We start from the raw sequence: 23,916 nt of genomic DNA on the forward strand, positions 1-23,916 counted from the left end.
AAAATGTCAAGTTTCACAGAGTTTTAATGCAAAACCATAAACATATTCAGATTTGCATGAAAACAGACCCAGATTCACTTCAAATGTTCCTGAGCTTGGGGAAAGCTTTTGAAGAGTCTGGCCTGAGTTCTGAAGCCTGAAACCAAACAAGAGAACAGAAGCACCCTCTTTGAGCAGCAGGAAGCAAAGGTGAAGGAAGAGTGAGTAACAGGCTTTGAGAATTGGAATCACAGAAAGAGACAGGCCAGATTTTCAAGCACTCAGCACCCACACATGGGCCCTGATTTTTTGAAAGAACTCAGCTCCTATTTAGGCACCATAAAAGGGCCAAATTTTTAAATGAGCTCAGCACCCAGCATGCTGAGCCTATTGAAAATCTGGCCTCAATTGTGGGTGCTGTGCCCTTCTGAAAAGTGCAGTCATAATCCCTGTGTGTCTTTCTGATGTTGCTTTATATGTTAATACCATGAATGGTGCAAATCTCACAAAATCAGCTGTTTTCATCCAATTCTGGTCACCTATCAAGTAGGTAATGTTCTCATGGTATTTCAGCCACACCTGACCCAGAAAAAAATGCTCTTGGGGGGGGTTGGATTTCAGATCCAGGGGTTTAAAATCTGCACCTTTCCCCAAAATTCAATAGGGTTCAGATACTCAATATTCTGGCTTTGGTGCCCCTCCCCTTTTTTTAACCCCCTCCTTTCATTTCACATGCTCTATATTGCCTCCTTCAGATACTGTATCTTAGTGTTTGTAATTAAATGTAAATAAGCACAACAGATGGACTACAAGTATAATAACTAGAATCCCTGAAAAGGAGATGCACAGCAAGTGAAACCACTATGATTGCATAAAGATCAATAACATAATGCACAGATTACAGTACCCAATTGACAGCATCTTAGAGGAGTTAAACAAACTCTCCAATTATAACTTTTAATGAATGGCCATTCTCTCTGTATGCCCCAAACAGAGACGTTAACACCAGGGCCGGCTCCAGACCCCAGCGCGCCAAGCAGGCGCGTGGGTCGGCATTTTGCCGGTAGGGCGGCATTTGGCTCCGGCGGACCTTCCGCAGTCATGCCTGCGGGAGGTCCACCGGAGCCCCGGGACGAGCTGACCTGCTGCAGGCATGACTGCGGCGGGTCCCCTCTTCCCGCGGCTCCGCTTGAGCTCCCGCAGGCATGACTGCGGCGGGTGCGCTGGTCCCGCGGCTCGGACGGAGCTCCCGCAGACACTTCTGCCCCGGCCACGGGACCGGGGAAGAGCGGCGAGCGCGCCGCCCTGCTTGGGGCGGCGTAATTTCTAGAGCCGCCCCTGGTTAACACCTCTCTACATTACTCTGGCAGCGTAGAGGGGCCTTACAGTGAATGTAACTGTAATGACACAGCAGTATACAGGGACCTTTGTGTAAATGTGAATCATCATTTAACTACTACTGTAAATATGAGCTTACCTGGTTTCTTGTTTCTAGGGCTGCTCCTTACAAATAACGAGCCTAATTCTACCCTGCTTTGTGCCATTATTTATAACTCTGTAAAGGGAGAGTAAAATGATATTGTTCTGACACAGTAGCATTTTATACCTGTTTTGAACAGCTGGAAATTCTGACATAGGGTTTAAGGCAGTGAAGAATCAAGTCTAATGAATAATCTTCACAAATTTAGCCTCTCCACCCTGCAACCTGATCCTGATTTTCTTCAAGCATATTTGTTAGTTGCAAGCATTTGGTGCAGAGTGTTGTTAAATAATTTCCAGCCTATGGGTTGGTTAACTGTCGCAAGTCACACTCCTGATTAAAACAATAAAACAACAAATAATGTCTAATTCAGTGCTGGGACACATTTTTGATAATGTATGTGAAATTTTGGGAAACAGGTCAGCACTTTTGTTATGCAAATCCCTCTGTAGACTGAATAGCCACGAACACAGCTGGTCGAGAATTTTTTCTTTTAAAAAAAAATGTGGTTTAAAAATGGAAAAATGTGGCTTAAAAATGGAAATTTTTCAACAAAATGGATATTTTCCCAGAAACTGCATTTTAAAATACAGAAAGAGAAAACTCTCGGCCAGCTCTATTCATGACTATTCAGTCTGCGGAGTGATTTGCATAGTTAAGATGCTTGTGAATCTCGCCTGTTTCCCAAATTTTCACATAAATTATCAAAAATGTGTATTTTGTCTTGGGTCTGATTAACCCAAATTGAAAGATTTAATTTTGTTGAACTTAATCAAAACATTGTGTGTCAGTTCAATTTAATCTGTATTTGTCTGACATGCCACGGGTAGAGGGTGGTGCACTGTGGGAGATGTGGTCTGAGCAGGGAAGATTGGTTCTTTGAGAAGAATGGGAACACAAAGCACCAAAACTACAATTTCCACAATGCATCACAACATCTCAGGCAGATGCTGTTCAATGTTGAACTCATCTGAATCCAAATGTTTCATTTAAAAATTGTTCAGAACATTTTGTTCTGTGAAAAATTTCAAGATTTCAACTTTTTTGTCCCAGTTCAGGACAAATACCATGTCATATAATTAGAATTTCCCACAGGATGGAAATTCTGATTTTTCCATCCTTCTTACTCATGAATAAAAATGATATCATGAATCATAGTGAGCCAAATTTAGTATATTATCTGAAAAAAAATACTGACAATCAATTATGTTACTGTTCAGCCAGCTCTAATCCCGTTACTTCATTCCAATTAAATGTTTCATTTTGTTGCTACATTTCACTATCACACTTCTTTATTTATACTGATATGTGGTGCTCTTCTGTTTATGCAGTATGTTATTAAGATAATTTTCAGTGTTTAAACTGAATACTGTTATCACCATTTCCCAAACATCTTTTGATAATTCAAATGATTGCCCTTGATTCTATGCTCCATCCCATAGACTCTCTCCTTAACAAAAAACAACAATATATTTCAATAAATCCAAAATTAATACTTTTTCAGACATTATGTTTGGTGGAGAATTTTGAAAGTTTCAGGATCCTCTGCAAAACAGAATGTCCATTCTCTGCCCAGCTCTAATAAATACATTGAAGATGGTGAGTACCTAAGATAAATAGATCTTCTAACAGACTAATGCGTACAGTGCTGGGCAGATATAGTCTCTAACTTCAATAGATGCACTATTAGGGGCCAGAGAGAGGGGTCAGGACTATGGGGTCACTGCCCTCCCCATTGGGATGAGGGGAGTCTGGCCTGTATGCAGCCAGCGGAACACTCCTGGTCCTGTCTCTCCTTGAGCTCCACACCCGCTGCTTATGGAAGTGGTATCCTGAAACCTCACTCCTACCTCTGGGCTCACTGCCTGATGGGTCATCTCAGGCCTGGCATGATGATGCCAGCAGTGGCAGTGATGGGATCTGGCCTGGCCAAGGCATGTGAGTCACTCCCCATGTTATTGATGGCAGGAGCAAAACCTGAGTGGCGTTATGACCCCATGCACCTGGTTGCAGCACCACTCACTCAGAATGGAGGGGAAGCTGAGTCAAACTAGAGATCCAGACCTGTACAAGTGCACATTGGTTAATCCTGGCCTGATTTCTGTGGGTGCAATGGTGCCCACGGACCCCCAGTAAAGCCGCCCTGATGCGATGTCCCACTCAAAATCAGCTGGACTCAGCATTGATCAGAACCTTGTACTGAAAGTCACTTTTGTAGTCACCTCTTTAAAATAAGTGGTTTAGTTTAAAAGCTAAGTAAAACTGAAGATTATTTAGGGAAACAGCAAATGTGTGGCAGCAAGTCAAGTGGAATTAATGACATGTTAGGCCATCATAAGCTAAATTGTCTCTGAAACCTATTGCCACATGACAGTGGTGGCTCAGCAGCCTCTACAAAATGCGTTGGAGGACTCTCTCTACTTTTCTGCAGATGTGTGGGGTCATTAACATAAAAAACACCATCAGAAACCACAGCAGAGACAAAAACTACGTCGTGAAGCTTCAGCACCAATACAGATTGCTTTAGCAGTGTTAGGGGAAAAGGTGGGCCAAGAGAAAAATCTTTATTAATACATGGTTCTTTCATAGCTTGGATCAAAGAATCTTCATATTATTTATCCGCCACAACTACAATATCCAAAAATCACAATAAAGAAAATATGGATGATAAAACTGATAAAACAAATAGAAAAATATAATGAGCCAGCTGAGTGCTCTAGAGACAATTGATGCGTGACATTGATGAGCTCTGAAGAGAACAGAATCCAGTCCTCCACAGGTGCAGGGAACATTGCCAAGATGCAGGGGCATAGAGAAGGGCCCAATCTAGTGATTTAATCATAGGACTCAGAGTCAGGAACACCATCCATGAATGTTGCCCGTGCCACTGAATTCCCCTTTCCTGCCTTAGGAGGTGGGGAAAAAGTGAAAATATGAAGCCCCCAATTTCATGCAAAAGGAGAAGCAGAGTTAGTATCGTTTTTAGATGACGGGTTTTGTCCTATGATCTCGTTTCATCACTGTGGTTTTTCTTGGTATCGGTGCAGTGAGGAAGAGTATGGTTTCCCGTATTAAAAGGAAACACACGGTGTTCAAAGAAGCAGCCCAGGACATTGTGGGCCAGATTCTGCCTGACCTTATGCATAGCGGTAAGCCATGATATAAGGAGACCCCTCCTCCCCCTCCACCCTCCACCTGCCCCTTATGCTGTGCACACAATTGCAGATGTTGTACATTGGCGAGTGCAGGAACTGCCCCACTGCACTAACCTGGAGGCTCAGAGTGCCCCTAATAGGGGTATGGTGGGACAGGGAGGAAGTGGGATCGACATGCAGGGTGAAGGTGTATGCTGGGCACTCTCTCTCACACGGAGACATTCCAACAATTGGGACTAAGTCACTTACATTTTGCCGGACGTCTGATTAGATGCCATAATCTGAGCTGGAATATTTGGAAGGACTCAACACCCACAATCCCCCCAGATTCTCAGAAGACTTCCGCTCCCAAACAGGTGCCCAAATAAGCGGTCAGATTTTCCAAAGCATGTTGGGCGCTGAGCTCTTTGGAAAATCTGGCCTATGCTTGTCAAAAGTAGCGTCAGCAGACAAGCCCCTGTTTGTTATTGTTATTAGTCATTGGTCAAGGACCAGGACTCCCATTGTGCTGGGCTCTGTACAAAACACACACACACACACACACACACCATCATTTCCCGCCATCAGTAACACCAGTACAGCTGAACTGATGTCAGCCAGTGTAGGAAATGTGTCAAGTTTCTCAAGTGTAGCCAAGGCTTAATACTGGCAACAAGTTGTTATATTTCTTGTAGTCTACTCAACCACATTACTGTAGTGGGCATTTAGCTTTGAACCTGAAAGCTGATTTACTGTAACTGTAAATCTATTAGCTGCAGTGGCAAAGATTCTGAACACATCTCTATGTAATTTCAGCACTACCCATCTAACACAGCATGGTGTAATGTAAACACTATAAGTGGTAGTAGTTCAGAGCTACGTCCCTGAAATAACTCTTCCACCCATTTTCTAATGCATGCCTAGAAACCCTTCAACCTGATTCTGCAGCCTGATTGTCCCTTCACTTCAACCAATGCAAATCAGGAGTAATTCCATTGACAACTAGCATAAGTGTGAGGGGAATTGGGTGCTGTGGACCTGATTCTCACTTATTCAATTCTTCTACTTTGGGCAGGTATGAAAAGGGAGGGAAATGGAGCACAAAAGTGGCTTGAGATCATCTTTGTACTCCACATATTCAAGGTCATGCAAGGGTCTGCTCAGCCTCTGGTGTAAGTTATAGCAGCCTTGAGGATGCTCTAAATTATGCTCCATTGCCTACAGACCCCTCTGGGACCTGTGAAGCAGTGCCTACCAATAGTGCAGGGCACTATGACAATGCCCCATTACCTCTCCTAATGACTGGGGGCAGCATAGATCCCTTACACTAGCTCCACACAGTAGGCCCCCTGAACATGTGTTTTTGTACCAAGCCGTAGTGTTTTCTCTCTCTCTCTCTCTTCTTTTTCATTGTCTTTGAGTTTTCATTTTGTTGGTTTCTAAGTGACTCATTTAGAAAAGGGTGGTGTCCTGCTGCAACCAGCTCTTGCAAGTTGCACTACACTGACTCACACTGGGCCCAGTTCTGCCACTTTTCCTCACGCTGGGTGACCCTGTGGAGTCCATGGATACTTTTCAACACAATTAAGGATGGTGCTAGTTAGCCCTGAGCTAGCATCACAGGCAAGTCAAACACTGGGTAAGTCTGAGGCCTACCACAAAGCCCAAAGGGAGAAGCAGGGGCTTCTTTTTTGTCACTGCAGTGCAATGAAGTGAAGCAGAAGAAAGGGACATAGTGAGGTGGATGGCACAAGAATGGCCCTGTTCTCAAGGGGGACCTACCTAGGAAAGCCATGGTGGGGTAGGAAAAGGGAATGGGGGAATTTAGGCTTGGAGAGTGATCTCAGTGGTGTGTCACTACAGATATTCTGATTGCTGAAAAATATGGACAATGCTCTTTGTTCCGGGGAGTATAATGGGGAGGCATAACTGGTGCTTGAAAAGCACCTACCAAAATGTCCCCTTTGGTACAGACTTTGACATACAGCTGAGCTAAGGGAGGTTTCCTGCCCCAACTTTTCTCCCCTTCTAATTTTGGTTGAGTTGCTGCTAACCCGAGGTAAAAGCTGAGCTTGTAGCACCTTAAGATCAACCATAATCCTGATTGTGTGAGGCATGATGGAACCCATCTCTCTCCTGCTGCCCTAACTCCTCAAAAGGGGTCCACAGCACTCTTGCTGCCCTCATGCCTTGCCCCAGTCAGAGCAGAGTTTCCTCTGGCAGGTAGTATGGGGAACATTGCTACTCTGTCTCCCTCTTAGGGTATGTCATCACTGCAAATAAAAAAAAAATAAAAAAAGGTGGGGGGGATTGTGCTAGCAGTTTGAGTTCCACCCCAGACTCCCCTATAGGCTTGAGCTCAAGCTTCTAATCCAAGTTAAAATCCAAATTGCCTGTTTTAACGTAAATTAGTGCGTTCTTTACTCAGATTAGCTTTCTTTTTTTTCTTTTTTCCCCAGTGCAGACACACCCTAATACACACCTTACAATAAGGCCCTTGGATGCAACTAATGTTGCCTCCCCCTCCACCCAAAGTATAAAAACCAAGCACAATAAAATTAATTAGATGAGAACACTGAAATTCACCAACCCCTATATTTTGAATATTTGGAAGTGGGAGAGATATTTGAAAAATGTACTACAAATATTTTTTCAGTACCACCATGAAATGTCCACAAAGCAAAGCTTGCAAGCTTCATATCCTTCATGGGACACACTTTTCTATTAATCTTGGAAAGGAACAGAGAGATATTCACAACTTTCTACACTAGGTCACAACTCACTTTCTATTCTATATGACTTCTCACCCACAAGGGCATTTCAAAAGCTCAATATAGAACAAAACGTTCTTATGCAGCCACAAATCAGGACATTTCAAAATATAACAGGAAGTGAGATCAATAAGCCAAGGAAAGCTGGTTTAGAGCAATGTTTCTCAATGACCAGGCAGTGGACCAGCACCAGTTCCTGAATCTCCCTGACACAGTTTACAAAGGCAGCAAGACACTCCCTGGTATCAAAAAGGTTGAGAAACACTAGTCCAGTGGATAGGACACTAACATGGTCCTTGAAGACTCTCCCACAGACTTACTGTTTGATCTTGGGCCTGATTTGCGGAAGTGCTGAGCACTTGCCATTCCCACTGAAATCCATTGGAGTTGTATGTACTTAGTACCTCGGAAAAGCAGGCCCTTACTCTCTCAGTGCCTCAGCTCCACATCTATAAGAAAGGGGATAGCCGCACTCTTCTAGCTGACATGGGTGTTTGTGTTGTGATGATAAATATGTTGTTTGTGATGTGTTCATATATGATGATGATAGAAGCCACATCAACGAGACACCTTTTGTTCACTTCCCTTTAGTTTAAATAAACTGTTACAATCCAACTTCCTACACTGCACCTGTATTTCCAGCAAAGGCACCCACAATAGGCTCCTGGCTCCTCAGCCATCCCCTCTCTTAGGGGGAGATGTGTCTCTCTCTCCCACCCACCTGGGATATTTCCAGACTGCACAGCTCCCTGCCTGTACTGTGAATTCCCCAGCAAAGCAGGCAGTTTGACTTATCTCCTCAGAGATGGTAAACAGGGGAATTGTTAAGCTACCCCAGGGCTTCTTCTAATCAAACACAGGGTGAAGATATTACAGAGGCAATATGAAAACAGAAGAACCTACCCACATGCTAATAAGCTGAGCAGAGATCATCCCCTGACTCCGAGGAGGGCTCTGGCAGAACAGTCCTTCAGATCCATCCAGGGGTTTTTCCTAACAGCTCTCTCTCGGAACAAGCACATTCAGTCTCCTGGGGACTCAAGCGGCCACAAGCCTTCCAACCCTTACCGAAGGACTGGTGCCCCCCGTATAGTCCCCAGCCCACAATGATACATAAACTTAATTGAATATGGTTTAACTTAGTTCAGTAATGTTTGTCCAGGAAATTGCCACATCTGGCAAATAAGCCAATGCTCTGTGTGGGAGACTCTGCTATCCTTGCACTAGGAGCAGGATTGTGGTTGGCTCTGCGAAAGCACAAGAATCTTTCTTCCCCAGATCCAATATGATTACAGTCTACAGGCTCCCAGAGCACAAGAACTGGGAGAGTGGTGCTGGTAGCACTAGAAGACACAGAGGAAGTTATGAGTCTGTCCACTCCTCACATACCAAAGTCAGTCTGAAGTGGGGGAAAGCACAGGTTGAATCCGGTTAAAGGGAGTGCGACCAGCAGATGCTGTGCTTAAAGTTTCAGTTGCTGCCCCTCTTTACTGAGCTCACAAACCTGGGTTGAAGTTCTGCAGACTCAGAAATGTATGGGCCTCATGTAGACCCATTGGGCTCCATTGGCTTCAAAGGGGCTATGCCAATTTATACCAGCTGAGGTGCTATCCCCATGGGTGCACTGTAAATTCCTCAGAATAGTACCTTATTTACAGGTAATTGGACATCTAAATTTCACTGACATCTATGGTAAATTTTCAAAAGTGTGGCTGAGTTTAGTTGTAGGCACAGAACAGGAGACAGGATTGAGGCCAATTTCAAAGCTATGCCCTAGAACTGGCCATGCCCAAAACTACCAGTTGGGGCTTGATAACACAGACAGCTATCAAATGAAAGATTTCAAGTTAGGTTCATGAATGCAGATACACAAGCTTCAGATTAGAGAGATATTTGGACATAGTACCATTGTTTAAAAATGTCAAGTATGGTTAATTCTCTGGCTTCTGAAAAAAGTGTGAACCATTATTAAACAGCAATCCAATCAAAAGTATCACATTAAGAGTTGGCTGATCATAGGATGAGAGTGTATGGTGTTGTTATTGCTTTATTATGTATTCAGTTTTATCTCATTCCAGTACCGGGATGTTTGACAGTGCAGTTTTGTGTCTCAAGTGTAAATGGCTTATAATTTATTCATGCTAAAAATAAACATTTTGGGTTTTTTTGGTAGTTCTCCATTTCAAGCAGTTGCTTTCCTGCCCCAAAATGAGTTATTGAACATGATTAAGAAGACATCACAAAAGTATCAGGCTTTCTATTTTATCTATTCATGTTTCTATTCTGCACCCATCATGGTGGTATCTGAGCATCTGGTTTTATTCCATCTTTTAAAAAACAAACAAAAAAAACACCACAAAGCTTGCAAAAACGAAGGAGTGGGGAAAATGTATGTATGAGTCAGTATATGAATGTACGTGGCGCAAATGGAACTGCCTGGGTTGGTATATTTCCAGCTGAGAATCCAACTAACATTCATGGCTGAATCACTGTGATAAAAGTAAATGAATTAGAAAATACTAATTTCCTTTGCTTCACCATTTCTGTTTCCAAAATGTCAGGTACAGGAAGTTTATGGGCTCTCATAGTTAGATTATCAAATAAATATCAAACAAAAATGACGTCAGTTGAGAGACAGAAATAGCCTGAGAAAGTCCTATTTCCAGTTCTTCTGTGCTAGACCGAGGGCCAAGTTCTACCCTAATTTATACATTTGCAGCACCGTTAAGCTGTGTGGCTAACTAGAATTCTGAATATAGAATATTCACTAGAAATTATTCACAAGTTATTCAAATAGAGGTGGGAGTGAAATACTTTAAAAAACCGCAAATTACTTCAAATTCAATATTTATCTGCTTCCAAATATTTTATTCATAGGAAAAAAGCAAAATGCAATGAAAATGAATGATTTACCCAACTCCAGCTGTAAGTGATTTTTGTTCACCGAATCTCACACCTATTTTGACGTAGAAATATGATCCCTTTCTACACCTAGTGGACTTGGAGCCTGATCCAAAGCCCACTGACTTCAATGGAAAGATTCCTATTTTTATTATTTATTCATTATTTGTATTACAGTAGGGGCTAGGAACCCTAGTCATGGACCCGATCCACATTGTGTTAGGTGCTATACAAGCACAAACAAAAATAATTGACTTCATCTTGACTTTAGTAAAGCTTTTGATACTGTCTCACATGACCTTCCCATAAACAAACTAGGGAAATGCAACCTAGATGGAGCTACTATAAGGTGGGTGCATAACTGATTGGAGAGTAGTTATCAGAAGGGCCGGATTAACCCATAGGCTAATAAAGCTATAGTCTTAGGGCCTACTTTAGGCCTTCCATTCCATATTGAAGTAACGGCTGAGCGATGGTAGCGAGGCCACCAGAAATTTTTTGCCTCATTAGATATTGCTTTGTACAAATTAATCCATCAGGATTGTGAATTCAATTTATGATGGCTCTGATTTTGTCTTTGCGGGCTAAGTAGGTGTTTGTAGCCCAAGCAATACTGAACTTTGTACACAGTAGGTCTACACAAGACAATAGAAACCATGTCGAAGAATGAGGGATAGCAGAAATTAAAGAAGGCCAAACAAAGATGGCAAAGACAAGATGTACTACTGAAAGGTACTTCTTTCATCCTAACGTATTTTCTTCCTATTAAGTCTGAGGTTGATAGTAGGGTGGAAATTTTTGAAATCTTGGTGGAATTCCTCAAGGGCCTCCTTCCTGTGGGTCCAGATCATAGAATGTCCACACAAGAGGTCAGGGTCAGATGGAGCTATCCCCCCATGAAGATGGCATCAATGTAGCACAAGTAGACATAAGGGGACGAGAGCTGAGGAAGTCTTGTTCTAAATCAACCATAAAAATGTTGGCATATTCAGGGGCCATGCGGGTACCCATAGCAGTCCCACTGACTTGAAGGTATAAACTGTCCCCTAATCTGAAATCGTTGTAGGTGAGAACAAAGTCAAAAAGTTCAGCCACCGGGTTTGCCATGATGGTATCAGGGATGCTATTCCTGATGGCTTGTAGTCCATCTTTGTGTGGAATGTTGGTGTAGAGTAATTTTACATCCATAGTGGCCAGGATGGTGTTTTCTGGAAGATCATCAAAGGATTGTAGTTTCCTCAGGAAGTCAGTGGTGTCTCGAAGATAGCTGGGAGTGCTGGTAGCATAGGGCCTGCGGAGAGAGTCTACATAGCCAGATAATCCTGCTGTCAGGGTGCCAATGCCTGAGATGATGGGCCGTCCAGAATTCCCAGGTTTATGGATTTTGGGTAGCAGGTAGAATACCCCTGGTTGGGGCTCTAGTGGTGTGTCACTGTAGATTTGTTCCTATGCTTCTTTAGGGAGTTTCTTGAGCAGATGGTGTAGTTCCTTTTGGTAATCCTCAGTGGGGTCAGAGGGTAATGGCCTGTAGAATATAGTGTCAGAGAGTTGTCTAGCAGCCTCTTGTTCATACTCTTACCTATTCATGATGGAGGAACAATCAGTTGCACACATACAAAATGGGAAATGACTGCCTAGGAAGGAGTACTGTGGAAAGGGATCTGGGGGTCATAGTGGACCACAAGCTAAATATGAATCAACAGTGTAACACTGTTGGGGGGGTGGGGAAGCGAACATCATTCTGGGATGTATTAGCAGGAGTGTTATAAACAAGACACGAGAAGTAATTCTTCCGCTCTACTCTGCGCTGATTAGGCCTCAACTGGAGTATTGTGTCCAGTTCTGGGCACCGCATTTCACAAAAGATGTGGACAAATTGGAGAAAGTCTAGAGAAGAGCAACAAAAAATGATTAAAGATCTAGAAACCATGACCTATGAGGGAAGATTGAAAAAAATGGGTTTGTTTAGTTGGGAAAAGAGAAGACTGAGAGAAGACATGATAACACTCTAGATAATACTTGGGCCTGTCTTGAGGGCAGGGGACTGGACTAGATGACCTCTTGAGGTCCCTTCCAGTCCTATGATTCTATGGGCTTTGGATTAAGCCCTTAGTTCCCATATTTAATGCTACTATTAAGTAATTTTAATAAATTATTCAGTTATATATCCCATTGTATCAATTGTATAATTTTAAAAAGAGGTATCTTAAAAGCACCCTGAGTAGTTTTGAGCTAATTCTGCTATAAATTGATGGCTCATACCTTGCTTAAAGTGTAATAAGTAAGCCTGGCAGGTTTTGATTTTTATTTATTTATAATTTCAACAAATATTAATGTTTATTTTTAAGAATTTTTTGGATTTCTATTTAAACGTTCACAGTTGCACAAAATTATGAGGTTTAAGCATTTTTTTTCCAATTTTTATTTAATTAAATTCTCACAGTTGAGGGAAATTATAAGCATCAGACAATTAGTGACAGTAGCCACTGAGATTCAAAAAGTTAAAGCTTTATAAACTATTAGAACACAAATTGTCAATATCACTGTCAAAATCTTTAAATCAACCTTTAAATCAAATATCTTTAAATCAACCTCCTCCACCTTCATTCATTCCCTACTCCATTTGTAACAAGCCTAATTCAGAAGTCTAAATCACTAGAATTTTGATTGTAATAAGTTCTTAAGCAGCATTTTTCTTACTTTTCCTATCTGTACATTTTGATTATTATTGATGAAAAAAATGTTTGGTGAATATGCACCCATATGGTGAAATCAGTGTTTATCAACATTCACTGATAAAAATCGAATCCTTCCAAGCCTAGTCATAAGTGTTTTCTGTACATCTTTAAGCCCAGGGCACTCTTCAGTTTCTGTTTGATCACTTAAATACTCTTTTGGTTTTAAATTTTACAGGAGGGCAGGGCACTTCCTTCATCACCTCCATCCAGCACATTCAATGGAGGCTGAGTGTTAACTTGTTGCTTTGCTGGAAACCAATTAAATTAAACAGACTCCTTAAATTGGGACGAATCCGACTTTGTGGACAGTGATTCAGAAGCTGATTCATTCGTGTTTATAAAGATATGCTAGTTCACAGACACCAGCAACTGTGGAAAGTTTCCTTTTCTTTAGCTTGGTTCACAAAGGAAAATTACACTCCCAACCACTCTAATTGTAATGCCAAAACAGTAACTGCAAATTATACTGCCATTAAAAGAAAAGGATATATTGAACACAAACAGACTAACTGGATGTACCAGTAAGGTTCTGATCTATGCTGCATAACAAACCAAAGATATATGGAATTACTCAGTTTACATAGGGCCAGACCCCACACTCACTGTGCCCAGAAAGTTAATATGGACTTCAAAAGGAGTTAATTATGTGTGCAAGGACTGCAGTGCTGGACAGTTAAAACCATGCAGAGTCCTGCAGTCAGGGTTTTGTATGCTATAGCTCTAGCACAACATAGCGATAAGTCTGCGGCTGATTATTACCTTAGCCTAATTACCTCTATGTGACCTTGTTTCTCTAGGTTCATATCAGAAACAGATCTGTGAACAATGTTCTAGATGAAACTCAAAACCAAGCAAAACAAAAACTAGTTCGGGCTTTTGTTATGAAAAAACCTCGGTGCAGGCTCACTTTATGAAGAATTTTATGGGGAATTATATCCCTGCTACAGAATCCCATAGGATTGTTCAGAAAGAATCACTATGAAATCCTATAGGTTTAGAGGATAATTCTATAGAACCAGGCTGGCTTCATCCCTCTTAAACTCTACAGAACTTTTCCACAAGCAGACTTGGCAGAAAGATTTTTTTGTATAATTTCAAGGATATTTTTAAGCATTTTAAAATGTTTATCTATTTAAATTTTCACAGTTATAGGACATTATTGGGGGAGTCAGACAAATATCTAATGACAATAGAGGCTGAGATTAAAAAAGTTAAAGCTTTATAACCATAAAATACACTGTCAATGTCTTATATCAAAATTTGAGCCTTAAAATCAAACTAATAAATTCTTAAGATCCATTCTTCTCACTTTGACTATTCATAAACGTTGATTATCGATGAAAATATTTTTTCGTGTGCATGTGTGTGTTCCGAGTTTATCAACATTTACCTATAAAAAGCTAATCCTTTCAAGCCTATCCATAAGGGATTTCTCAGCCTCTCTGGCGACAGGGCCAGCTTTAGGCCAATTCAACCAATTCCCCTGAATCGGGCCCCGCCCCTAAGAGGGCCCCATGCCCAAGCCCCAGTACGGCGTACCGGCAAGAGCCGGTGCGCTGTACCGGGGTGGCCCGGCTTCCCCAGGCCCTTTAAATTGCCACCAGAGCCCCACTGCTGGAGCCCTGGGGTAGGGCTGCGGGGCTCTGGGGGATATTTAAAAAGTCTGGGGCTCCCATTGCTTCTACCGCCCCAGCCCTTTAAATAGCTGCCAGAGCCCCACCACTTCCCCAGGGCTCCCTCGGCTATTTACGGGGCAGTGGAAGCAGGGGAGCCCCAGGCCCTTTAAATAGCCTCCGAGCCCTGGGCTGCTGCTGCTACCCCAGTGGGGGAGAAAGGAGGAGGGGGCGCCCCTGCCCACAGCCAGCTCCTGTTGCACCAGCCCCTTTCTGCAGACAGCCCCGCACCCCCTGCCCTGTCTCCAGCCAATCCCTGCTGCACCCCCCCTGCCTGAAGCCAGCCAGTCCTGCACTCCTCTGTCTCCAGCCCTGCCAACCCCTGCCGCACCCCCCTGCAGCCCTACTTGAAGCCAGCCAGCCCGCCCCACACCCGCCTGTCTCCAGCCAGCCCTGCACCCCTTGCCCTGCCTGCAGCCAGACCCTACCTCCAGTGGTGCCCTGCAGTTCCCAGGGCAGTAACCCTGCACACCTGCTTCAGTGAGGGGGGCAGGGAGCAGCTGGGGCCCACACATGTGCACACTGGCCCCCCAGGGAGTGGCGAGGACCCACACATGTGAAACGGAGCTCATTTCTAGTTCAGGCCCATCTTTTTAAAAAATAACTTTAGGTAGGGTTAACATACATCCGTATTTTCCCGGACAAGTCAGTCTTTTTGGTTCTTAAATCACCATCCGGGAGGAAAATACAGACGTACGGTAACCCTATTGGTACAAAAAATACATACTGTGGCACATCCCTTAAATCAGAACTTTTTATAAGGAACTAGTTGCTAAGAAATGAAAGGCTTTTTTTTACATGTTTTTTTTTCAGTCATCCCTGCCGTGGCCCCGCCAAAAATGTTCGAATTGGGCCCCGCACTTCCTAAAGCCGGCCCTGTCTGGCGACAGCCATTACCTTGCCAGTACAACCTATTTCTGAGACACTATCAGTGTCTCACATCGCACCATAGGTGAGAGGTTCTTATTATTTCTTATATTGTATAGCAATTAGGAGCCCCAGTCACAGACCATGACCCTAGTGTGCTAGGCACTGTACAGACAAAACAAAAAAAAGAGAACTCCTGCCCAAAAGAGCTCTTTCTGCTACCGTAAAATCTGTCCAAGTTTATGCAAGTGCTAGTGAACTTGGTCCAGGCAGTGCAAAATCCAGGCAATCAAAATAACTTTCTGATATGAATCCCTGGGACCCAAAATGGTCAACACTTAGGATTATATTATGTGGCGGAGCTCTGACCTTGCTCCCATGGGTCCTGCGCTTCTAGGTGGTTTATTGTAGCCTCAGTGGCTCACTGTGACCCTCCACGTAGCCCTTCTCTCTCTAGGGCCAGGGTTACAGTCTACTGAGCCCTTTTCATCATAGGCTGCAAGGAGGTTGGTGAGAGAACTCCCACAGTCTCTGTTCAGCCTCCTGTCCTGACAGGGACCTGACTTCCCCTTCCAGGAGGTGTTCCTGTAGTGGTGGGTTGGGGGGAACCCGGGCCCGCCCTCTACTCCGGGTTCCAGCCCAGGGACCCTAATGGTAGCAGTTGTTGGCAGCCAACCTTTCACTGCCAGAATTGCTACATTTCCCTGGGCCACTTCCCCACAGCTCTCCTACTTCTCCCTTTTTCACCCTTACCTTAGGGCTCCTTTAACGATGGTTTGAGGGTATCTTCAGTAACCAGCCCTTCAGCCGCACTTCCTCTCCTCTGGCTCCCTGACTTCCCTGCCTGACTGGAGTGAGCCCTTTTTATAGTATCAGCAGGGCCTTAATTAAAGTCAGGTGGTCACATTAACTGACTGGCCTCACCTGACTTTTTACAGGTTAATTAGAGTCAGGTGTTTTCATTAGCCTGGAGCAACCCCTGCTCTGGTCAGTCAGGGAACAGAAAACTGTTAATCCAGTGGCCAGTATATCTGCCTTCTGCTATTCTGCTGTACCCAACTGGCCTGGGTCTATCACATATCCCTCCCCCCTGCTCAACACTAAGGGGTTGGGCAGCTTGGGACGCCAGACAGTGTACGCGTGATAAGCCATCGGCATTGCCATGGCGACTCCCTGCTCTGTGCTCTATGCGGAACTGGAAAGGTTGGAGGGATAAGAACCACCTGGTTACCCTTGTGTTCCTTTCCTTGTTCCATTGCATCCATTGAAGAGGGGCATGGTCAGTCACAAGGATAAATCTGCGCCCCAGCAGGTAGTAACACAACGTTTCCATGGCCCATTTTACAGCGAGGCACTCTCTCTCTACAACTGCATATTTTTGTTCCCTCGGAAGGAGTTTCCTACTGAGGTAGAGAACTGGGTGTTCCTCCTCCCCAACCATCTGCGACAGGACGGCCCCCAACCCTACCTCGGATGCATCTGTCTGTAGGATAAAGTCCTTGTTGAAATCTGGGGCTATGAATACGGGGTTACTGCAGAGGGCAGTCCGTAAGTCCGCGAATGCCCTCTCTGCTGCATCGGACCATCTGACTGGATCAGGACCACGGGCCTTCACTAAGTCCGTTAGGGGACTTGCCCTTGTAGCAAAATGGGGGATGAAACACCGGTAATACCCCACCACCCCTAGAAATGCTCGGACCTGCTTCTTACGACTCGGCCGAGGCCAATTTTGGATGGCCTCTAACTTATTCAGTTGGGGTTTTACCAGCCCTTTTCCTACCACGTAGCCAAGATATTTGGCCTCCGTGATCCCTATAGCGCACTTAACAGGGTTCGCCATAAGGCCAGCTCGCCGGAAGGTATCAAGGACCGCCCCCACTTTTTCCAAGTGGGTCTCCCAGTCTGGGGTATGAATCACCACGTCATCCAAGTAGGCCACAGCATAACTGGTATGGGGGCGTAATAACTTGTCCATGAGGCGCTGAAAGGTAGCTGGAGCCCCATGTAGTCCAAAAGGAAGGACCGTATATTGGAAGAGACCCTCTGGTGTAGAAAACGCCGTCTTTTCCTTTGCATCTTCGGCTAGGGGAATCTACCAGTACCCCTTTGTCAAATCTAAGGTTGTCAAGTACCGAGCATTCCCCAGATGGTCCACTAGTTCGTCTATGCGGGGTATAGGGTAGGCATCAAACTGGGATATCTCATTTAGTCGACTGAAGTCGTTGCAGAACCTTGTGGTGCCATCAGGTTTGGGCACCAACACTATTCAGCTGGACCGCTGACTGTGGGATTCTTTGATGACCCCCATCTCCAGCGTTTTCCTGACTTCCGCTTTTATTTCCTCCCTTTTGGCTGCTGGCACCCAGTAGGGCCTCATAGTTACTCTGGCCCCAGGGTTTGTGATGATGTGATGATATGTCCCAGTTGTGCGACCTGGCTTTGTCGAGAATACATCTTGATATTGGGCAATCATCTCAGTTACCTCTTTCTTCTGGGCTGTCGTTAGATCAGGAGACACCCTCATCTGTTCATGATTTTTGTTCCCTGGGTGCAGCTCTTCTCGAATCACTGTGCATGCCTCTCGCGCATGCCATGGTTTCAGAAGGTTGACATGATATATTTGCTCTACTTTTCGACGTCCTGGTTGTCGCACCTTGTAATTTACTTTCCCTACAGGTTCAACTATTTCATAGGGCCCTTGCCACTGGGCCAACAGCTTACTTTCGGCCGTGGGTACCAGTACCATTACTTGGTCACCAGTTTGAAACTGACGAAGCTTGGCTTGGCGGTTGTAATAGGTTCTCTGGGCCTCTTGGGCCTTCTCTAGGTGTTCCCTCACTATGGGAGTGACCCGGGCTATCCGATCCCTCATCTGTAGTACATGTTCTATTACGTTCTTCCCCTCACTGGGTTCCTCCTCCCAAATTTCCTTGGCTATGTCCAGGATGCCTCGGGGGTTGCGTCCATACAACAGCTCAAAGGGGGAGAATCCGGTGGAAGCTTGGGGGACCTCACGGATGGCGAACATGAGGTACAGTAGTAGGTTGTCCCAATCTTTCCCATCCTTGCTTACCACCTTTCTTATCATGGCCTTGAGGGTTTGGTTAAATCTTTCCACCAGACCATCGGTTTGTGGATGGTAAACTGAAGTCCGCAGCGTCTGGACATGGAGCAGGGACCACAAATCCTTCATCAACTTGGACATGAATGGTGTTCCCTGGTCTGTGAGGATTTCTTTTGGAAGCCCTACCCGGGCAAAGATTGCCACTAATTCTTTGGCAATGCTCTTGGAAGCTGTATTTCGTAAGGGGACAGCTTCTGGGTACCTGGTTGCATAGTCTAGGATGACAAGCACATACTGGTGGCCTCGGGTCGTTTTCTCTAGCGGTCCCACAAGATCCATGGCGATCCGCTCAAATGGGACTTCGATGATCGGCAGGGGTACCAGAGGAGCTCTTAGATGTGGACGAGGGCTGTGCAGTTGACATTCAGGGCAAGAGGCACAGTACCGCCGGACGTCTTCATGTACCCCCAGGCAGAAGAACCTGCATAAGATTCGTGCCTGGGTTTTCTCCACTCCCAAGTGTCCTCCAAAAAGGTGACTGTGAGCGAGGCTTAATACTGCCTTCTGGTGTTTCCGGGGGGCTAGGAGCTGGTGTACCTCTTGCTCCTGCATTTGCACGATCCGGTATAGGAGATTCCTCTTGATCACAAAATAAAGCCCTGGTCCCTGGGCCTTTCCCTCTATGGGTACCCCATCTATCTCAGCCACCTCCTTCCTTCCTGGCGTTCTCGTACCTTGGGTCTTCCACCTGGTCCCATCCAAAAGTCTCTCTCTCTGGGCTTAACAGCCTGAACTCTGGGGGATCTGTCTCTGCCCTCTCGGCTGGCTCCATGAGGTTGGGGTTGGAAGTGGTCTCTGACCCCTCCTCTGTCTCAGGGCCCTCCTCTTCAGTTGCCCGTGTACGTCTGCCTACACAGGCGACCCTCTGTCCTTGTATCAGGATTTGGGTACCCAAGGCCTTGGCCGCCCTCCTTTCTCTTTTGGTCTTCCTGCCTTTCCCCAGGACAGGGAATAGCTCCTGGGACATTTCTGCAAAAAATGGGAGGTGACATTCTGCCGCGGAAGCCCTCTGAATTTTGGGGAGCTCCTCTCCCTCCAGTTCCTCCGGTGGGAGCAAGTTTCCAAACCCAGGGAAATCTCTACCTATGAGCACGGGGTATGGGAGGTTTGGAACTACCCCTGCTTCCACACCGGTGACATTTCCCTGAATTTCAATTTTTACTGGTATGATGGGGTAGTAGCTAACAGTCCCATGGACACAGGTTACCCCCGTACGCTTGGCCTGCATTAACTGGCTGTGCTTCACTAATTTACCCGAAATCAGGGTGATAGCACTCCCCGAGTCTACGAATGCCATGGTTTCTACCCCCATTCAACTTTACCTGCCTTGTATATTTATGTGGAGTGACTGCGACCCCTACAATATTGAGTAGGCTGCATGGGTCTGCCCCGTTCCCTAGGTTACACTGCCTTGGCTCTATGACATTGGGGCACTGAGCAGCTATGTGCCCCAACTCCCTGCACCCATAACACCTATAATTGCTTCCAGTCACTCCCCTATCACGTGGGTTAGGGGATTTAGTCCCAGGGTTCCCCCCACTCAGGTCTTTCCCTTCCTTCTGGGTTCCTGACTGGTTTTCAACCTCCCTCTTCTTCCGCCTAGGACTTCCTGGGGGATTGGCCACCCGACCCTCCATGGTCGGGGTCAAATGTTTGTTTCGTGAGGGGCCTTCCTTGGGTAGTTGGGTTAATTCCCTGGCTGTTATCCGTCTTTCCACCAATGTGATCATTTCATCATAGGTGGACGGATCATTCTGGCAGACCCATTTGCGGAGATCTGGCGGCAGCCCCCGCATGTAATGGTCCATGACCAAAGTCTCTAAAATCTCCTCCGGGCTGCATGCCTCAGGCCGTAACCACTTCCGAGCGAGGTGTATGAGGTCGAATAGTTGGGACCTTGGAGGTTTGTTCTCTCTGTATTTCCACTCCTGGAACCTCTGGGCCCATACCGCTGTTGTCACCCCAGATCGTGCTAGGATCTCTGCCCTCAGCCGGGAATAGTCAGCGGCATCCTGAGTGGGCAGATCAAAGTAGGCCTTCTGGGCCTCTCCGCACAAGAAAGGGGCGAGAATGCTGGCCCACTGCTCCAGGGGCCACGCCTCACACTGTGCAGTCCTTTCAAATGAGAGGAGATACGCCTCTATGTCATCGTCTGCCGTCATCTTTGGCAGACAACCGGTGGCCCTCAGGGTTCGCGTCCCATTGGACCCCTGGGCCTGGGTGGTGAGGATATTCAGCTCGTCCACAACCTCGCACAGGAGGGCTCGATCTTGGGTCGCCTGGCTCATTAATAATTGGTTGGTTTCCTGCTGTAACCTCATGGACTCCTGTTGTGCCATCGCCTGAGCCCGTGTTGCCTCCTGCTGGGCCACTGTGGCTTGCACCAGTGCTCTCACCACCTCCTCCATGGTGGTACAAACAACAACAACAAAAAAACCCACAACCAAAAACCCCAGTGCACTTTTTTGTTTGTTTGTTTTTTAGTAAACCCCTCTTTGTTCCGCCACGCTGTGAACAATCACGATCCCACTTCTGACACCAGTTGTGGCAGAGCTCTGACCTTGCTCCCGTGGGTCCTGCACTTCTAGGCAGTTTATGCTAGCCTCAGTGGCTCACTGTGACCCTCCACATAGCCCTTCTCTCTCTAGGGCCAGGGTTACAGTCTACTGAGCCCTTTTCATCATAGGCCTGCAAGGAGGTTGGTGAGAGAACTCCCACAGTCTTTGTTCAGCCTCCTGTCCTGACAGGGACCTGACTTCCCCTTCCAGGAGATGTTCCTGTAGTGGTGGGTTGGGGGGAACCCGGGCCCACCCTCTACTCCGGGTTCCAGCCCAGGGACCCTAATGGTAGCAGTTGTTGGCAGCCAACCTTTCACTGCCAAAATTGCTACATTTCCCTGGGCCACTTCCCCACAGCTCTCCTACTTCTCCCTTCTTCACCCTTACCTTCGGGCTCCTTTAACGATGGTTTGAGGGTGTCTTCAGTAACCAGCCCTTCAGCCGCACTTCCTCTCCTCTGGCTCCCTGACTTCCCTGCCTGACTGGAGTGAGCCCTTTTTATAGTAACAGCAGGGCCTTAATTAGAGTCAGGTGGTCACATTAACCGGCTGGCCTCACCTGACTCTTTACAGGTTAATTAGTGTCAGGTGTTCTCATTAGCCTGGAGCAGCCCCTGCTCTGGTCAGTCAGGGAACAGAAAACTGTTAATCCAGTGGCCAATATATCTGCCTTCGGCTATTCTGCTGTACCCAACTGGCCTGGGTCTATCACAATTAATATGCAGTAACTTTTAAAAATTATGTTGGGACTTTATTTTAGCTTTAGGAAGCAATTAAATGTGCATGAATATTCGCCTATTTAGGAATTCAACTTCTGCTGAGAAATTCTTTTGCTCATAGTTTACAGTAAAATAGCCTCATGGATCCACCCACATCATGTCATAGTACAAGGTTATCCCCAAATTTAAAAGCACTTTCCATTTTTGTCAGAGGGAAGAAGCCCAGAGGATCTCTCTTTTTTGTTCTGCAAGTGCTATCTGCAATTTTGAAAGCTAACTTTAGAAAGGCAGGTTGCAGGACATTGCTGAGCCATGCATTTTGGCATTCACTAGCTTCCCCTTCCTGTAGTCACTTCCTCTTTTGGTGACATTTCTTATGTCTAATTTTTAAAATGTAGTGCAATATCCATTTTTTTAAAAAGCCCAGACTTTTTTTGGTGGTGTTGCTGCTGTTTTTTTTTTTAAACCATAGTGGCTGCCAGGAAATATCAAATCCCACTACAGACAAAACTCTCAAACAGAAAATCAACAAGCGGTTAATGTGCTGTGCTCGGGAAGCTCCCTGGCCGTCTGTGTGCTGAACTCCCATCAATGTCAGTGGAGAATGCCAGAAATGGTGAGCTTACAAGTTCCCGTTCATCCGCAGGAAATATCCAACCTCACAGAATTCAAAGGTCCACGAACCTTGCAAAACTATCTGAGGGCTTACAGAGTTCATTAATGTTTATGAACCTGTTATCTGCCCTGTAATTGCAACCCAGAGTGTTATTTTCCCCACTCCAAGGGAGACTTTAAAAAAAGAGACAGCAAAAAAAACCTGTATTTTGTACTGGGGATAATGGAACTTCCTTACCTCTCAGAGGGCTGTCCCTATCCTGACGTGACTCAGCCGGAAAGCAAAGATTTCCCCACTTTAGGTACCTGTACACTGCACACTCCTTTTGGCAGTGCATAGAGTACTTACACAGTTAGCCTCCCTAGCAAGGGTATAAATAGCAGTGTAGTCAGGGAAGGGGGCACTGCTTAGGTGAGAAGAGGAAAGACACACCTTAACCCTGTGGGTATGTACCCTACACAGCTCTCTACATGCCCAAGCAGTGCCTTCCCCGTCTACATTGCTATTTTTAAACAGTGTAGTGTCCTGTTGCCTCTCCTCTGCTAGAGTCTTTGTCTGCTGCAGGGAAAGACTCTGGCAGCAGGGAAAAGCTCTGGCAGAGGGGAAGCAGAGGGGGAAGGCTCTGGCAGCATTTTACTGCCTCCCCCTGCCAGCTTAGCTGCTCTTGACTTGTAGATTATTACTGAAATTGTGTAAGTGGATCACATAAATCAGGTCTAACACAAAGAGCTGCCCTAACAGAATGTACGCCCAGTCCTGACCCGGTCAAGTGACAAAACTCCCCATGACTTCAGAGCCAGACTTTTGAATGTAGCGAGTTTAAGGTTGTGTTGGGGCATGGTTCAGTGATAAGATGATGCAGAGAGGGCTGACACAATGATGACCCTGCCACAGAATCTGCCTGTGTTATTAGTGCATGAGTCTGGTTTACAGCTGGCTGGAGAACCACTGAATGCTGGTTTTATTCAGCATCCAGGCAACCTCTATGGAGGTGGAGCCGTGCAATTAAAAAATAAAAATCTACACTCTACAATGACTTGGCATTGTATTCACTTTGTTCTCCAAGGAAGGCCTTCAAGACCAAACCCTTCCTACTGAAGGAGCTCTGCAGAACATGTGAAACCAGAATGGGGACCCACATGAAAACAGACCCAGATTCAATTGCCAAATCCAATCTCTCTCTACTCCGGTGGACAGCTTGCGCAGCTCCACAGGGTGAGTAAGGAAGCACCTCTTATTTCTCAGCATCAATCATCTCCAAAGCCAGTTTAGGAACAGGGGCTGTGAATGAACATAGTAAAATTGGATTTGCCATAACTGATCAGACTATTAATTAGTATTTGGCACCGGAAATGGC

General features: G+C 45.5%; 1 long non-coding RNA gene across 1 annotated transcript in view; it reads right to left on the reverse strand.

The window, feature by feature from the left end:
- The window catches only part of LOC120374616, an 86,036-nt gene that overhangs the window by 2,838 nt on the left and 59,282 nt on the right, over nucleotides 1-23,916 (reverse strand). The window lies entirely within an intron of this gene.

The sequence above is a fragment of the Mauremys reevesii genome, linkage group 1, assembly GCF_016161935.1.
Source record: "Mauremys reevesii isolate NIE-2019 linkage group 1, ASM1616193v1, whole genome shotgun sequence".
Lineage (NCBI taxonomy): Eukaryota > Metazoa > Chordata > Testudines > Geoemydidae > Mauremys > Mauremys reevesii.